Below are 14,886 nucleotides of genomic sequence, written 5' to 3'. Positions count from 1 at the left end.
ACGTCAAAATCCTTGACTCGGAGAGTGACGACCAGAGCATCATTGTGAGGACAGTATATTCGATCCAAGTCCTTATCCGAAAAGGACATGACGTTTGTTGCCTCTGTCTTTCCCTTCTTAATGGCAGGTTGGGCACTTGACACCTCTCTAAAGTGCTCAGCCTTCTTGATTGATCCCCTGAGCTCGCATACACGCTCAGGTTCAAAGACTCCATGTATTACATTGATAATGCCTTGAGGTGGGGCGTTGATTGGCATTCCGTTGGGGTTATTGTGATCTTAGAGGGCTGGCTGCGTCCCTCCTTCAATGTATTTGTCCAAGTGGCCCGCTGCCACTAACTCTTCCAGGTGTTGTCTCAATGGTGTGCAATTCTCCGTGCGGTGTCCCTTTTCATTGTGGAAGGTGCACCGCGATCTTTCGTCATAGTCCTTCTAGGCTTCTCCTAGCTTGGCTGGCCACTTGACGAAAGGCTCATCTCTTATTTCGCTAAGAATCCGATATATCGGTTTCTTGAACACCGTGGTTATGGTAGTGCGGATTCTCAACCATCTTTTATCCGGGTCTTCTCCGTTATCTCGTCTGCCACGCCCGTTTTTTCTTTGACGATCTACTGTATTGACCTTCGCTGAGGTCTTCTTTTCTGGTACTGCGGTCGCACTAGATTTTGCTTTTGCTCGTGCGCCATCCTCTTCTACCCTGATGTGCTGATACACTCTTTCCATCAGGGCTTCCATAGTGAGGGGTGGCGCCATGGTGATCGAGTCCCTCAGTCTGTTCCCAACTGGAAGGCCTCTTTTATACTGTGCAATGGCGAGATTGGTAGGGCAGTCCCCAATCTGATTGAATGTCTCCCAGTAGCGACTGTTGTAGGATCTTAGGGTCTCTTTATCGCCCATGTCGATGGAGAGTAGTTGGTCGATCTCCACCGGGGTTTTAGTGTTCGTTCGGAACCTTGTTACGAACGCTTCTGCCAATTGCGCCCAAGAGGCTATGTTGCCCTCAGGAAGTCTCTCGAACCAAGTCAAGCCTAGGTCGCCAAGACTTGATGGGAAGAGTATGCACATCAAGGCCTCGTTTCGCCTGTATACAGCCATGACTTGGCGAAAGTGGCTCAAGTGTGAGTACGGGTCCGTCTTCCCTTCATATGTGGTGAATTTCGGCTGAAGGAAGCCTGATGGTAGCGGCGCGTTTTCGATCGCTGGAACAAACGACGAAGTTTGTAATCTTGCCAATGCTTTGTCCGTTGGTTCGTAGGCTGGGCGCAGTATTGGCATCCCAACCTCGACGCTTCCGTGCGTTCGAGGAGCCAACCGTTGTAAGGCAGAAACTCTGTGCGGGTCCCGCGCCCTGGCGTCCTCCTTGCATCGTGCTTTCTCTTTGAGCACGGTTCGTAAGTCGGATGATCTGGGTAATTCCGTCTGTCTAGATCTAGTTTGATGCGAATAAGAGGGCCAGTATGTGCTTCCTTCAGTGTATGATCTTTCAGACTTCGTCCTCTCAGACCTGGAGTGACGATTTCTGGAAGACCATGATTGAGTATCGCCTATCCTGAGGCTTCTAGTCTCTCCTTGTGAGGGTGTAGTATTCCTACTACGATTTTCTGAGTGGCGAGGAGGCGTCTTGTTTTTGCGCCCCTCTCCTGTCGCCATTTTTTTTTTCTTCATCTGGCGTTTCAAGGCCTCCATGTCCGCTGCCATCTTTCTTATCAATTCATTTTGTTCTTTCACGCGGTCTTCCAGAGCTTGAGGGTCAATCCTCCGTCTTTGCCTGTCTGGACTTTGTGAATGAGAGCGATGGGGGCTGTTATTCCGCCTTCCCCTAGCATCCCTCCTGGAGGTATGTCGTTGGGGCTCCAAGTCCACCATGGGAGGGACAGAAGGTAATCCTTCACGCCTTGCGCCCCTATCTGGAGTTAGTCCGTCGACGGCGGACTGCGGCAATTCTTCAATGTGTGCCATTGATTGTAAAGGGAAAAAGCTTTAATCAAGAGGTTTTGTTCTGTCTGTATTTCCCACAGATGGCGCCAATTGTACGGGAAAGAAATAATTCTCCTCGTATAATCCTGTTGACTAAGTCCACGCTCCTCCGTACGATGTCGCTTTGTCACCTGAAAACACAAACGTGAGCTAGCCGGCGGGTGTGTGCCGGAAACCTCTCTGATGCCTAAGTCAGAAAACTTGACAAATAGACAAAGCTCAATGTATTCAGGAAGCAAAATTGTATGTTGTGTTATGTTACCTCCTCCAAGGTGATGCTTGTGAGCTTTTATAGGTTTCGAGTGGCCCAATCCTGGTAGAACTTTTATTCCTCCATGCAGAGTCCTCCTAGGATTCATTCTTCTAAAGGATAATGCTCATCCTTTTACACCCCCCCTCACTGCTTAAACCAAGTGGGATGGTTTTTACCGCGGCCGAACTACCATTTGACCGAAGTAAACTGGCTAAGCTGAGCCACAAGGTAGGCCGAACTATCCTTAGTTCGGCCCTTCCTTTTACTCCTCATCTCGGCTCTCCCCTGTATGAACCATGATATATTGGGACCGAGCTACCGAGTAGCAAGGTCTTGACCGATCTATCCAGAATACGTCATGACCGGACTAACTCGGAGACCGAACTAACTCCAAGTCGTCCAAACCGAAGTAGCTTTATAATTCTTGAGCCGAAGTAACTTCATCTTTTTTGGCCGGAGTAACTTTATTTCTCTTGGGCCGGAGTACCTTCTCGGCCCATTTTACCCAGTCTGTCGTACTTTGGGTCATAAAATCCATCTCATAGCTCGGCCCAATTTTCTCCAAAAATTACCCTCTCAGTAAGCATGCAGACATGGCAACAATCACACTCATGCAATATGCTAAAACAAGTAAAGGCTCACCTCGTACTCTAAGCCAAAAAGACATAAGAGAGTTAGAAAAAATACACGATTCCTAACTATGCCAGATGACTAATGCAACATATGCAATATGCAATCTAAAATAGGCTCGGCTACTTAACATGGCATATGAATCAATTGATAGCATGTGGTTTAAGCACGTATTCAAATAAGTATTAAACTAACAATGCAGTTGGAATGATGAACCAAGCCTCAGTGCATGCAATACAAGTGGATGCAAACATGAAAAATGTTAATTTAAACGTGATGTCCCTATACTAACCATCATAAGCAGTTAAATAAAAGGGAGAAAGACGTGGGGTTGGAAGACATACACATTATTACAGCATTATGCTCTCACAAAGGAGAATCTGAATGAATAAATAAACTAGCTAACTATTTAAGCTAAGCTAATTAAGTAACTATTACAAACTAAATGAAATAAATTAACTCACAACTAATTAACTACTTTAGCTAATTAAATAATTACAATACAAGTATAATTAAAAGAAGTAAGTAAGCTAAACAACTAATTACTCCACCTCAGGAAGCAAGGAATGTTCATGCGCATGCTCAATTTCCATCCGAAAAACCACTATTTTGCTTCTAGAGAGCCTTTGTTGCACAATAGAACACATACATTGTTGCCCACTTCCATAATGGCTCTACTCCGCCAAAGGAACACACTGCTGAATTTTGCATTAGTGGCCGGCCGGCCGGCCACTGGTGAGGGATGCCGGCCATCAAAGGTGGTCTACCGGCCACTGCTGCCCAGTTCACCTTGTTGCAATAGAGGACAAACAGATCATGCACAGGGTATTCTCTAGGGTTGTCTGCACAACTCACCCCTCATTTTCAAGAACGAATCAAAGGAGAAGTAAACTTAAGCCACAAACCACTAACTTAAGCAATTTCATTGCATGATGGCTTGTGAATCAAAGTATGCAAGATCAATAAATGCAACAAAATATGACTCTAACCTCTTCCCTTTCATGAATTGGTCAAGGGAAGTGGTGACCTTGGAAACTTGAATCATTTCATCACTAATGAGTATAAACTGCCTCAAGTTTCCATGTGTTCAATTAACGTCCAATTGAATACAACCAAATTATTATCTTGCACTATTTTAGCCTCAATTTTAGTTACTCAATTTTAAATTACCATATGTTCTTTAATTCATTAAGTCTGATGGTGAGTTTAAGTCCTCTAAATAGAAAGAAGCGTCAAACAAGGAGTTATTCTTGGCATGAAAGAGATTTAATGCCCTGGTAATGAACCTTCGAAGAAATTAAACCATTTAGCATGGAAGGTATCTTTCTCATGCTAAAAACAACATATATGGGACATCAATTCACCACTTTCAATTAGATTATAACAATATACAATATAACAATAAATTAAAGCAAAAAAGCAAAATAAGTAAAAAATGCAAGAAAATGAAAGGTTTGCGAAATTCGCCTTCCAAGGAAATGATGAACTCCTTAGTTCAAAAACTCCCTCTTGATCACCCTCAAGTGTAGGAAGTGTGTTCTCAAATCCTTAATTTGAAATTATGGAGTTTATGGTATGGACAGTGGCTAACTCTCTAGTTTCTCTCACTTTCAATCACTAACACTCTTCCTTATGATCAAGGTAATTGATCTTTGGCTATATCAGAATTTTTGGAGTGTTTTTGGTGTATGAAAATGAGGAATTTCAGTAGCTATGGAAGCTTGGAAGTGTTGGCTCAAAATTGAAAATGTAGACAATATTTTACTCTCTTTTCTCTCTAACTCTCTGAAAGCATTCTTATGTTCTTTCTTTTTTTTTTTTTTTCCTCTGAGCCTCTTCATCTTTGGCTTTATATAGGCAACAAAGTATAATATAATAATATAAAAAGCTATAGGCATATAATATAATAATATAGATATTATATAAAGATTATATTTAATATACTATATATATGTTATGCTGAGATTTGGATGTCGGCAGCCGAGGGCTGACCGATATCAAAATAATTTTTTATTATTTTTCTTTTATAATATATATATATATATATATATAAAATAATATATAAAATGTCTAAAACATATAATTTATACCAAAATACTAAACATATAATATAATAATATAACTATATAAAAAATACTAAACATATAATATAATAATATAACTTTTTATTATTTTATTTTATATATATAAAATATATAATTTATACCAATTTATATAAAAACACCAAAAATATCAACAAACACATAAAATTATGCAAAATTACAAAAATACTAAACTAATGAAATATTTAGTGTTTTAAAACAATTTGGCCATAATGGTGAAGGTTGGAATTAAAGTTCAAATTTCATCTTTCTTACTAAGGATTCTGTGAGAAACACATTCTACTTGTCATGATCGGGTAATCAAAAGAAAGTGATCAAGTCTTAGGGCTGATCAAAATAAGGTGTCTACAACTACTATTTGTGAGAGTAGATTTATTAGGAGTAATTTACAAGTAAGACATTTGAAACCCCACCTTCGTATTCTCTATCACTTTATAATAGAAAATATCACTCCAAAAAGAGGACATTTTGATGTTGTTCTAAATTTTAATGCTTATTTGCTATATTATTTTGAAGTTAGCCACAAGTTGGATTTATGCTACATACTAATAAAAGAAATATTGGTTGCAAATCTTGGTCATATCACTGGCCGGTCACTAGTTTTTAGGGCTTTGCTGACTAAAATTTTCAAAACTTTTAAGATCCGACTTGTAGGTGACGCAGAGACTAAAATCTCTTCAGCGATTTCGGAGTACGCACTGACCCGAACTGGTGGCATTTAAAATTTATTGGAAAGTCTTAATGCAAATGCCCCACCAGATAATGCTCCCAAAGACCCCCATGACAATACTATGCCAGTAACAGAACAACCTCAATACTAGACTGATTTTTTGGCCATGGAACAAGAATGACACAATTAGCGCGTTCGATGGGAACAACAAGTGGCTAATCAGTTCACTACATTAGGTACTCAGTTCAAAGGGGTATAAATCTGGCCCAGCTCGAGCCTGGCCCGACCCAAGTCGGGCATCGCGGGCTCCCTTCAAAATTTTGGTCAAGCCGGGTCCACGGGCCAAAAATTAGGCCCAGGCCCAGCCTAGGCCCAAGGGTATTCGGACTGGTAGGCCTGAGCCTGGCCTCGAGCTTGAGAGGGACTGTAGGACACCCGAACTTCCTCCGTGCGCCCCCCCTTTTCAGAGAGGGCATGGATTTGGGTTCATAGCTACTACAATTCGAACTCCTGTCACGGTTCTATATCTAGTCTCACAAAGTGCAATGTAAGACTGGTAAATCACCAAAGAGTCTAAATCTGACAAATCGTTTTGGAAAATTGATTTTAATCAAGAAGTGTCAAACATGGACTGTTTTGCCAGATTACAGAGTCGCCACCTAAATGTTTTATTTTTTGGGAAATTTAAGAAACCCTGACTCGTGCCTAAGGCCACGTGTCTGTCATCACCAAAGTTGTCTCGGCTCGAAAACTTGGGTACGAGAGGGAAAGGTCCTGAAATGAGCACCCCCGCTCACCCGATCAAAGGATCAGCCTCTACTAACATGATATGTTGTTTTGAAAGCACATGTGTTCTTATTCTGATTATTAGCTAACTTATTACGTGATGCGCACAGCATACAAGTATAGACTAGATCGCCTAAATTGGAACAAAACAATTCAATGTTTGTTTTCGAAAATGGTTTGAATTTGCCACCCTCGAGTGGGCTTAAAACAACATGATTTGCCACTTCGCAAAGTGGGCTTAAAACTCACATTCAATAAATTGTCCCAATTCAAGCAATAAAGTCTTCATCCACAGGCATTCATGCAGTTTAGCATTTAAGCAAATAGCATCATGACAAGCATGCCATCATGGCAACACTCACACACATACAAGAATGCTAAAGCGTAAACACTTACAGTGTACTCCAAGCCAAAATAGGAAATTAGTTAGAAATCATGCATGATCCTAACTATGTTAGAAATGCCTAATGCAACACATGGAATAATGCAACTAATAGGCTCGGCTATCTAAGATGGCATATGAATGCAACTTGATAACATGCTTTGAAACACGTATTCAAATAGGTATTGAAAAACAATGCGGTTTGAAAGATGTGCCGAGCCCGATGCATGTAAGATAAATAAATGATGCACGCATGCAAGCATAAGGATGCTAATCAAAACATGCCCTAAAACTAACCATCAAAAGTTTATAAGTAAAATGAAGAAAGACGTGGGGTTGGAAGACATTCACACACACACGCACACTTATTACAACATTTACCCTCTCGACGGAGGGTCCGAATAAATAAGCTAAGCTACGCTAATTATTACAAATCAACTAATTAACTAACTTAGCTAATTAATTACAAACCAAATGAGATCAAATAATTAGCTAATCTAAGCTAATTAGACTATTACAAAGATGAATTGAATTAGCTAAACACATTAACTAATTAATTACAAAACCGGTAAATTAATTAGCTAAGTAAAGCAGCTAAAATGGCCTCGGGGGAGGGAGACATGCATGCTCGGTTGCTTCGCCCGGAAATGCATTGCCTTGCCATAAGTTGTCTCTGTATGCACTCGCGGTGACCTCAGAGCATCAAACACACTTTTAGGTTGCATCTGCCCCAAAACAGGAACATTTGGGAAAATTTTGCCACAAGTGGCCGGCTGGCCACTTTAACTGGTCCGCAGGCTACCTCAACTGGCCGGCCGGCCAGTACAAGTGGTCGGCAGGCTAGTGTAAGTGGCCGGCTGGCCACTTTTCTTTCCAGAATCCCAACTTTGCTACAACAAAGATCAACAAAGGCATAGCAATGCATTTGCATGAAAATGTGTGTGCAACTACTCCCCTTATCATTTCTCAAGCTCAAAGGAGCGTAGTGCTCGGCTCTCAAGCCACCAATCACACATCTCAATGCATAATGGCCAAAGAGTCAAGCTTGCACAATGTTAGTGAGTGCACAAATAGACTCGATGAGTCTCCACCCTATCATACACGATCAAGGGTGTCGGTGACTAAAAAATGAGGCACGTTTCATCACTTTGAGTATGAAACGCCCCTCGTTTCTCGTGTTTGGATTAATGTCCGATCCAAACACAATGCAATGCAAACAACATGCTTATCTTTCCATGCTAAAATGGCATGCACAAGACCATATCATGTAAGCAATGCATGTAAGACATATTAAGGGGCCAAGAGCACTAAAGCAAGTAAAGAACATTACACATGAGGCATGCACTATCAATCTCAAATGGTCAAACCGGCTATGGACAGACCTTACACATGCCAAAACATTGGCCAAAATGATCTGAAATGATAGCATGAAAGGCAAGATAATGATGTGCATGCATTGGCTCATCAACAAGGCATGAAGCACAACTCTTAAACACAATTAAATAGTGATATATGTGAGAGCATGACAGAGGTATAAGCACTGAAATTACATGTCAAATGATGACATATCATGCGAACATCACAAGTATAGCATGCTAGAGGGCTTAAAGCATTAAAGCTAGCGAAGTACCCAATACTAGGGCTATGCAATACAATGCTCAATGGACTAAACCAGCCCTAAACAGACCTCATGCACGCCAAGACAAAGGCTAAAACATGCTGAAACGATAGCCCAAAAGCTTAGACAGGCAGGCATACGTATTGGCTCATAAGCAAGGCATAAGGCGCGACTCTCAAAAGCTATGAAAAAGTCGAACATGTGAGAATATGACTACACCATATACATTGAAATCATGTGAGAAATGAGTTTAAAGCATGCAAGCAACCCAAGTAAAGCATGCTAGAGACTTGACACATAAAGCTAATCCAAGCCACTTATACTACAACCATACAAGGCAAGCCTCACATGGCCAAGACCACCCAAAACAGAGCTAAGGCATGCTAAAACAATAGCCTAAAACATGTTGGAGTGGAGCATACACACGCTAGAATGAGAGGCATGAAGCATAAAGCATGTTAGGCCAACAAGTAGGGTTACACTACAAGTATAGAAACCAAGCAAGAGGTGACCCCACCAACCAAAATCAGAGCTAAGGCATACTAAAATAACACCAAAAACATGCTTGAACTAAGCCATAAAAGAGTAGAAAAGCATGCTCAAGTATGAGGCCAACAAAGCATGCAAGCAAGACAAAAGGAGAAAAGACCACCCTCTCTCATTTTGGGCCACAAAACTAACTTTTTATCACTTAAATTCCTCTAAGTTTCAGTGGTTAAAAGACCAAACAAGGAGTGATTCAAAAACTTAGAGAGTTGGCTCAAGAGACTTAACAAGCCAAAGAGTAAAAGAGGGGAACCACCCCCCTAACCACACAAGGCTTAAACCAACATTCTCAAGCCTTAAAATCAGAGTTTTTGAGAGGCTAAAACATCCCTGAAGTAGCATGCAAAGATGGTCAAGCTATTAATCAAAACAAAGCCTTAAAAGGGACAAGTGCCTTACCCTTGAAGCACAGCAACAAGGAGGCAACTTCAGCAACAATTTTGAACCAAAAGCAATCCAAAGACCTCAAATGAAGCTCCAATGGACCTCAGCTCCAAAGTGAAGGTGTTTAACTAGGTGTCTTAGTGCAAATGTGTGAAGGAAACACAATTTAAGGCTCAAAATATCACAATATAGAGAGAGAGTGAGAATTCTAGAGAGAGAGGAAAATTTTTGCTCTGGAAAATCTGAACCCTCAATTAGGAGGAGGAAGCTCCCCTTATATAGAGCAAACAAGCCAAAAGACTTGCTCCATCCCTCCATACACGTGTATGGAGGATGAGTTCAGTGAGCCACAGATGGCTCAAAAGATCTGAAAATATCTAAAAAGAAGAAAAAGTGGTTGTCGGCCAGTTAAGGTGGCCGGCCGGCCACCTCCCGTAGCCGGCCAACCACTTTAAGTGGCCTACAAGGGAGAAAAGTGGCCTACAAGTGCCATAAGTGGCCGGCAAAGTCCTTTCCCCCCTCCCTAGGCAAGAGGCATCAAGGTTTAGCCCAAAAACCACGGCCAAAACACAAAGGGTTAAGAGGTTCAAAGACAAGGCACTCAATCAAGATCTTCGGGCGCTCGAAACAAGCACAAACATGCGCAATCATTGCGTGCACAAACGATGACGTCTGAGTCTTAAGGTCGATCAAAAATGGAGTGTCTACAGGGCTTGACCTTTTCTTTTTTTTTTAATTTTTTCTACCAAAATTTTATTATTTTCCATTAAAAAAGACATTGGGCCTCGGGCGGGCCCGGATGGGCGGGGCCTTGAGCTAGACCTTGAGTGGGCCTTAAGCGGCCGATGGGCTGGGCTGGGCCACGGGTCGGACCCATTGGCCTGGCCGGGCCGGGCTTGGCTTCAAAATGATAACCCAGGCCCGGGCCTACCCTAGCGAGCCACCCACGGGCCATCCACAAGCCATTTTTACACTCCTAAGTTCAATGCATTTGCCACCACTCAGAACTTATTAATTCAACAATTTGATGAGTTCCATCTGGACACTAAAAGACGTCATGAAGTGACAAGCAATCGCATAAATCAAATTGAGTATCGCGTCAATGACATCTACCAGCACTACTTCCCTTCACCACCACCTGACAATGACTTTTGATGTGTTTGGATGATTTGGTGGAAAAAAAAAATTATGCGGTTTTTGTTTGTTTTGACGATGTAGTATTACATTTTGTATTTTCATTTTTTTGTTTGTTGTACAATTTTTTAAATTTTATTATTTATTTTTCTTTAGGAATGTAATAGTATGCCTTTTGTTTATATTGGACTATTTTGTTTCCTGGTGCTCATGTAACATGAGTAATTTGAACACTTTGTTACCAAACACAGAACAAATGGAAAATAAGCATGTTTTTTTATAAAAAAAAAAGTTAGAAACAATTTGTTACCAAACACGTAAAATTTTTCAAAATTTAAGATACAACAGAAATAAATGAATCCTACATAATTATAAATAATAAAAAAAAGATTTGTTAGCATGTTTAAAAAAAAAGTATACAAACAAAAATGATAGATAATTGAACTATGACTGAAATTTTTAAAAACTACCTCTGTACAAAAATAAAATAAAATAAAAACTACCTCTACAAAAAATTTATTTTGTGACCATGATTTGTGTGTTTCTATCGTTTTTCTTTTGAAAAATGATTTAAAGTGTGTTTCTATTACTTTTTTGTTTTTAAATAATAAAATCAATACAAATAATTTGACAGATACAAATAAAAGATGTTGAGCTCTTCATACTAATTTGACAGGTACAAATAATAAAACCAATACACTTGGTACTCATAACAGACCACCCACATGTTATTTTTCAAATTTTGAACCCACCATCAACATATATATAATTCTAATAGATTTAACTATAGAAAACAGATTAAAATGCAATACAGAAATACACTGCAAGAAATTGAATAGAAATCATGGTCTTTATGAAACAGTCAAGGAAATCTATTTGTTGATCGAAATAAAATTTCCCGTTGAAGCTCTTCATAGTAGGCCCTTTGCATAGGATTTAAATTTGTCATTTCCATTAACATTATTTATGATCCTCATTTCATTGTCCTCTTTCATTCATTATAAATAATATTTTTAGTTGTTCCTCCTTATCCTCGGCCCTTCTTCGACGCTCTGCAGCCTTCTGTTCACAGTCTATCACCTTTTGTTCATCTCGCTCAACAGTTCTAGCATAGATAGTTGACAATACTTTAACAATTTTAGATTGGTTAGCAGTCATTTCATCAAATCTAACATCATGAGTTGTTCGATTCTTCAACTTCTCTTTCGTAATCTTAGTACCAATTGGTCGTGTTGATGTATTAGTCAGTTGTTGATCCTCTGCAATATTGTTGTTGGGTTGAAAAGTCTCACCTTTAGTTACTGGATTTGAAAATGGATATGCTTGTTATGTGGCTTTTTTTGGTTGTGTTCTAAATTCTTCCCGCTTACAACTTTGGCGCAAAATATCTCAACTTGTATCAAATATGAAGTGTTTTTTTCTATAATGCATGATACATGCGCTTAGCTTCAGCATCCTAAAACATGAAAATTATAAACATTTCGATAACAAGTAGACTGAGCACTAAGAAAATTGATATTTCATAATGTGGGGATATATTTTCTGAGTACCAACACGTGGCATGGTGACGTCGACGTGCCACGTATCGTGGTAGTTATGCCGAGGTTATCTTGGATAGGCCGAGGTTGACTCCAAAGATATCGGAATCCGAGATAAGCGGATAAGGGACAAGAGTCCTAGAATGAAGAGGGAACTCAACTTGGATATGGACAAGAGACCTAGAGAAAATAGAAGACTTTTGCTAAGATAAGGATAAAGCTCTTAGGGAGTTTATCTTTATCTCTTGAGGAATCCAAAGTAAGTACTAAATTGGAGTCCATAGAAGTCAGGCTTCTAGTAGGACTTGGATTGAGTAAACTATAAAAGAGAGGCACCCCCATGGGTCTAAGGTACACAGTTTTATATCCAAGCTTGTGAGTTTAGCACTTGATTATCTTTGAGAGATATACTGACTTGATCGTCGGAGTGCCCCCAGGTGGAAGAGCCACCGCCGGAGCCTTTTCTTTTTGTTACAGGTCTGTTGAAGCCATCTATTCTGCCGGTACTCTCCAGCTGATTACTAGGCGGGCAGTGTGGTCAGAAAATTACCCACACACATAACATAAATGAAAATTACCATGTATGCATCAGTTGTTCCACTTTGTTGCCTCAATTGGATTTGCTCAAGAAAGTCACAGAATTTATTAATTGCCTTTTGCATGATAAACCAACAATGAGACAAAGAAATACGGTTTCGATTTGATTCACCACTCAATTATGAATTAAAATAAACGAGTACTCATTCTCAGAATATTGTCATAGTCAGACTATTATCAGTAATGGGATCTTGAGAGACGGCCAACCAAGATCTACATAAATTTTCATCTTCTATAATGAAGAACGTTTTGCCACGAGAAAGACGAGAAGTTTCCGAAATAAAATTAATATTAGTATTTTGCTCTGAAGTTTGTGATTCCTCAAACATTTCAAAATCTTCCATAGTTGTAAGAAAATTCAATAGGATACAACATCTAACACAGACAGTGAAATATATTGTAAAAGAAACAACAAAAGAGGTGGAGATTGAAGTTAAAGAAATAATATACATTGAAGCTCACATAATGAGAAGACAAATGAAACAAAAAGTGAAGATTGAAGTTAACCAGAGCATAAAGAAAATGGAAATTGTAATGATATTGTGAAATTAAAAACAAAAAGTGAAGATTGAAGTTAACCAGAACACAAAGAAAATATAAATTATAATGATATTGCGAAATTAAAAGACTGGTAGACTCTTTTTTTATAGACTACAGTAACGGTAACTTTATCAAATCCTCTGCCACACTAACGGTAACCTTATTGGAGTTGCACTTGCTGAACGGCTAATTTTGATACAAATTTAAATCTACATGCAATGCATTTCCCTCTACTATCCATGGATCAATGTTGAATTTATTTTTGGTGCCACAAAAGCAACCAACTTTTCAAGCCAGTTCGCAGTCCAAACCATGGCTACTGCTCTGTATTTTCTGTGCAACCCAGACGACCGGGGAGACAATCTGTCGGTCGTCCGGTGGGACCCACTTCCAACGTACATTCAAAATAAAATGGTGAAATCGACCCCAACTTCTTAGTTTGATGAAAATTTTGGACCGTTTTCAATTTGATATCATTTTGATGAAACTATTGGAGACAAAAAAAAATTGTCATTTTTCATCAAATTCAAATTTGGTAATGAATCTGGCAAACCGTTGGAGATGGCCTTAGAATGCCCGATATCAAATCAAAATTTTTACTCAAATTTAATTAAAAAAAAAAAGAGTAAATGTTGGAGATGTCGTATGAGTCAACCTATGAAATTTTATTTGTAATTTAAAACCTATGAAATTTTATTTGTAATTTAAAATTAAAAAAAAAAAACAAAGTTACAGTTGGAAGAGAGAGTTAAATGGGCTTTTTCTCCACAAACAAGGGCAAATTACCAAGAAACTATTTGTTTACATTCAAAAGTCCTATAACGTTTTTCTGCTTCTTAGCCTTTGTTCTTCTCTGTCTCTTCCTCTTTCTGGTTTTTAGCAATCATCGACGGGCAACCACATCTTGTTTTTACTCTTTTTCTTTCTGATATATAGTCACCAGCGACCGACGACTACCATCGATTGGGGTTCACCGACAACCACCAACCGTCAACTCCTTACTTCACCCTCACTAATGGTGAAAAAGATATGTTTCCAACGAAGAAGATGAGTAGATCTACTTAGATCTTATGTAGATCTACATCAGATCCGACTAGATCTAAAAAAAAAATAGTTGTCGGAGTACAATCCTCTATCTATATTTGCCTCTCTCTTTTGTTCTCTTTATTTTTTTATATTTTCTCTACTATACACTTTTATTTTCCTGTTTTAATGGATAAAATTTTTGAAGTTCTGAAAAAGTTATTTTCGAGTTTTAGTTATAGGTTGTGAAAACTGTAAAATTTTTCAGTTTCAATTTTTTTGGGTGGTGGAATGAATCATGGTTTAAAACTGTAAGATTTTGCAGTTTCATAACATTCTTTAGAACTGTAAAATTTTGTAGTTTCATAACATGTTTTTCAGTTTGATTAATAAGGATAAATGCTTAATAGATTTTTGCTTTGAAACTGTAATACTTTACAGTTTCAAAACTTGCTTTTCAATTTGATCAATATTGGAGATTATTTGCTTAAACCTTACAAAAATTAAAAATTAACATATTTTTTTTCCCATTGCTTCTATTTTTTGTCGTTACATCTTTTTCCCCTTTTACTTTATTAATATTTAGCAAATTTTACTATATTTTTTCGCTCTAATTTCTCTATTTATTATTTTTTTTGGAGCAATATTCTGGACATTCCGGTGAGTCTCCAACGATATTCTTAACGTCCAGTGAACATTCTGGACAT

This window comes from Camellia sinensis, chromosome 11 (genome assembly GCF_055761805.1).
Source record: "Camellia sinensis isolate YWXY chromosome 11, ASM5576180v1, whole genome shotgun sequence".
Lineage (NCBI taxonomy): Eukaryota > Viridiplantae > Streptophyta > Magnoliopsida > Ericales > Theaceae > Camellia > Camellia sinensis.
This window is presented reverse-complemented; position numbering follows the sequence as displayed.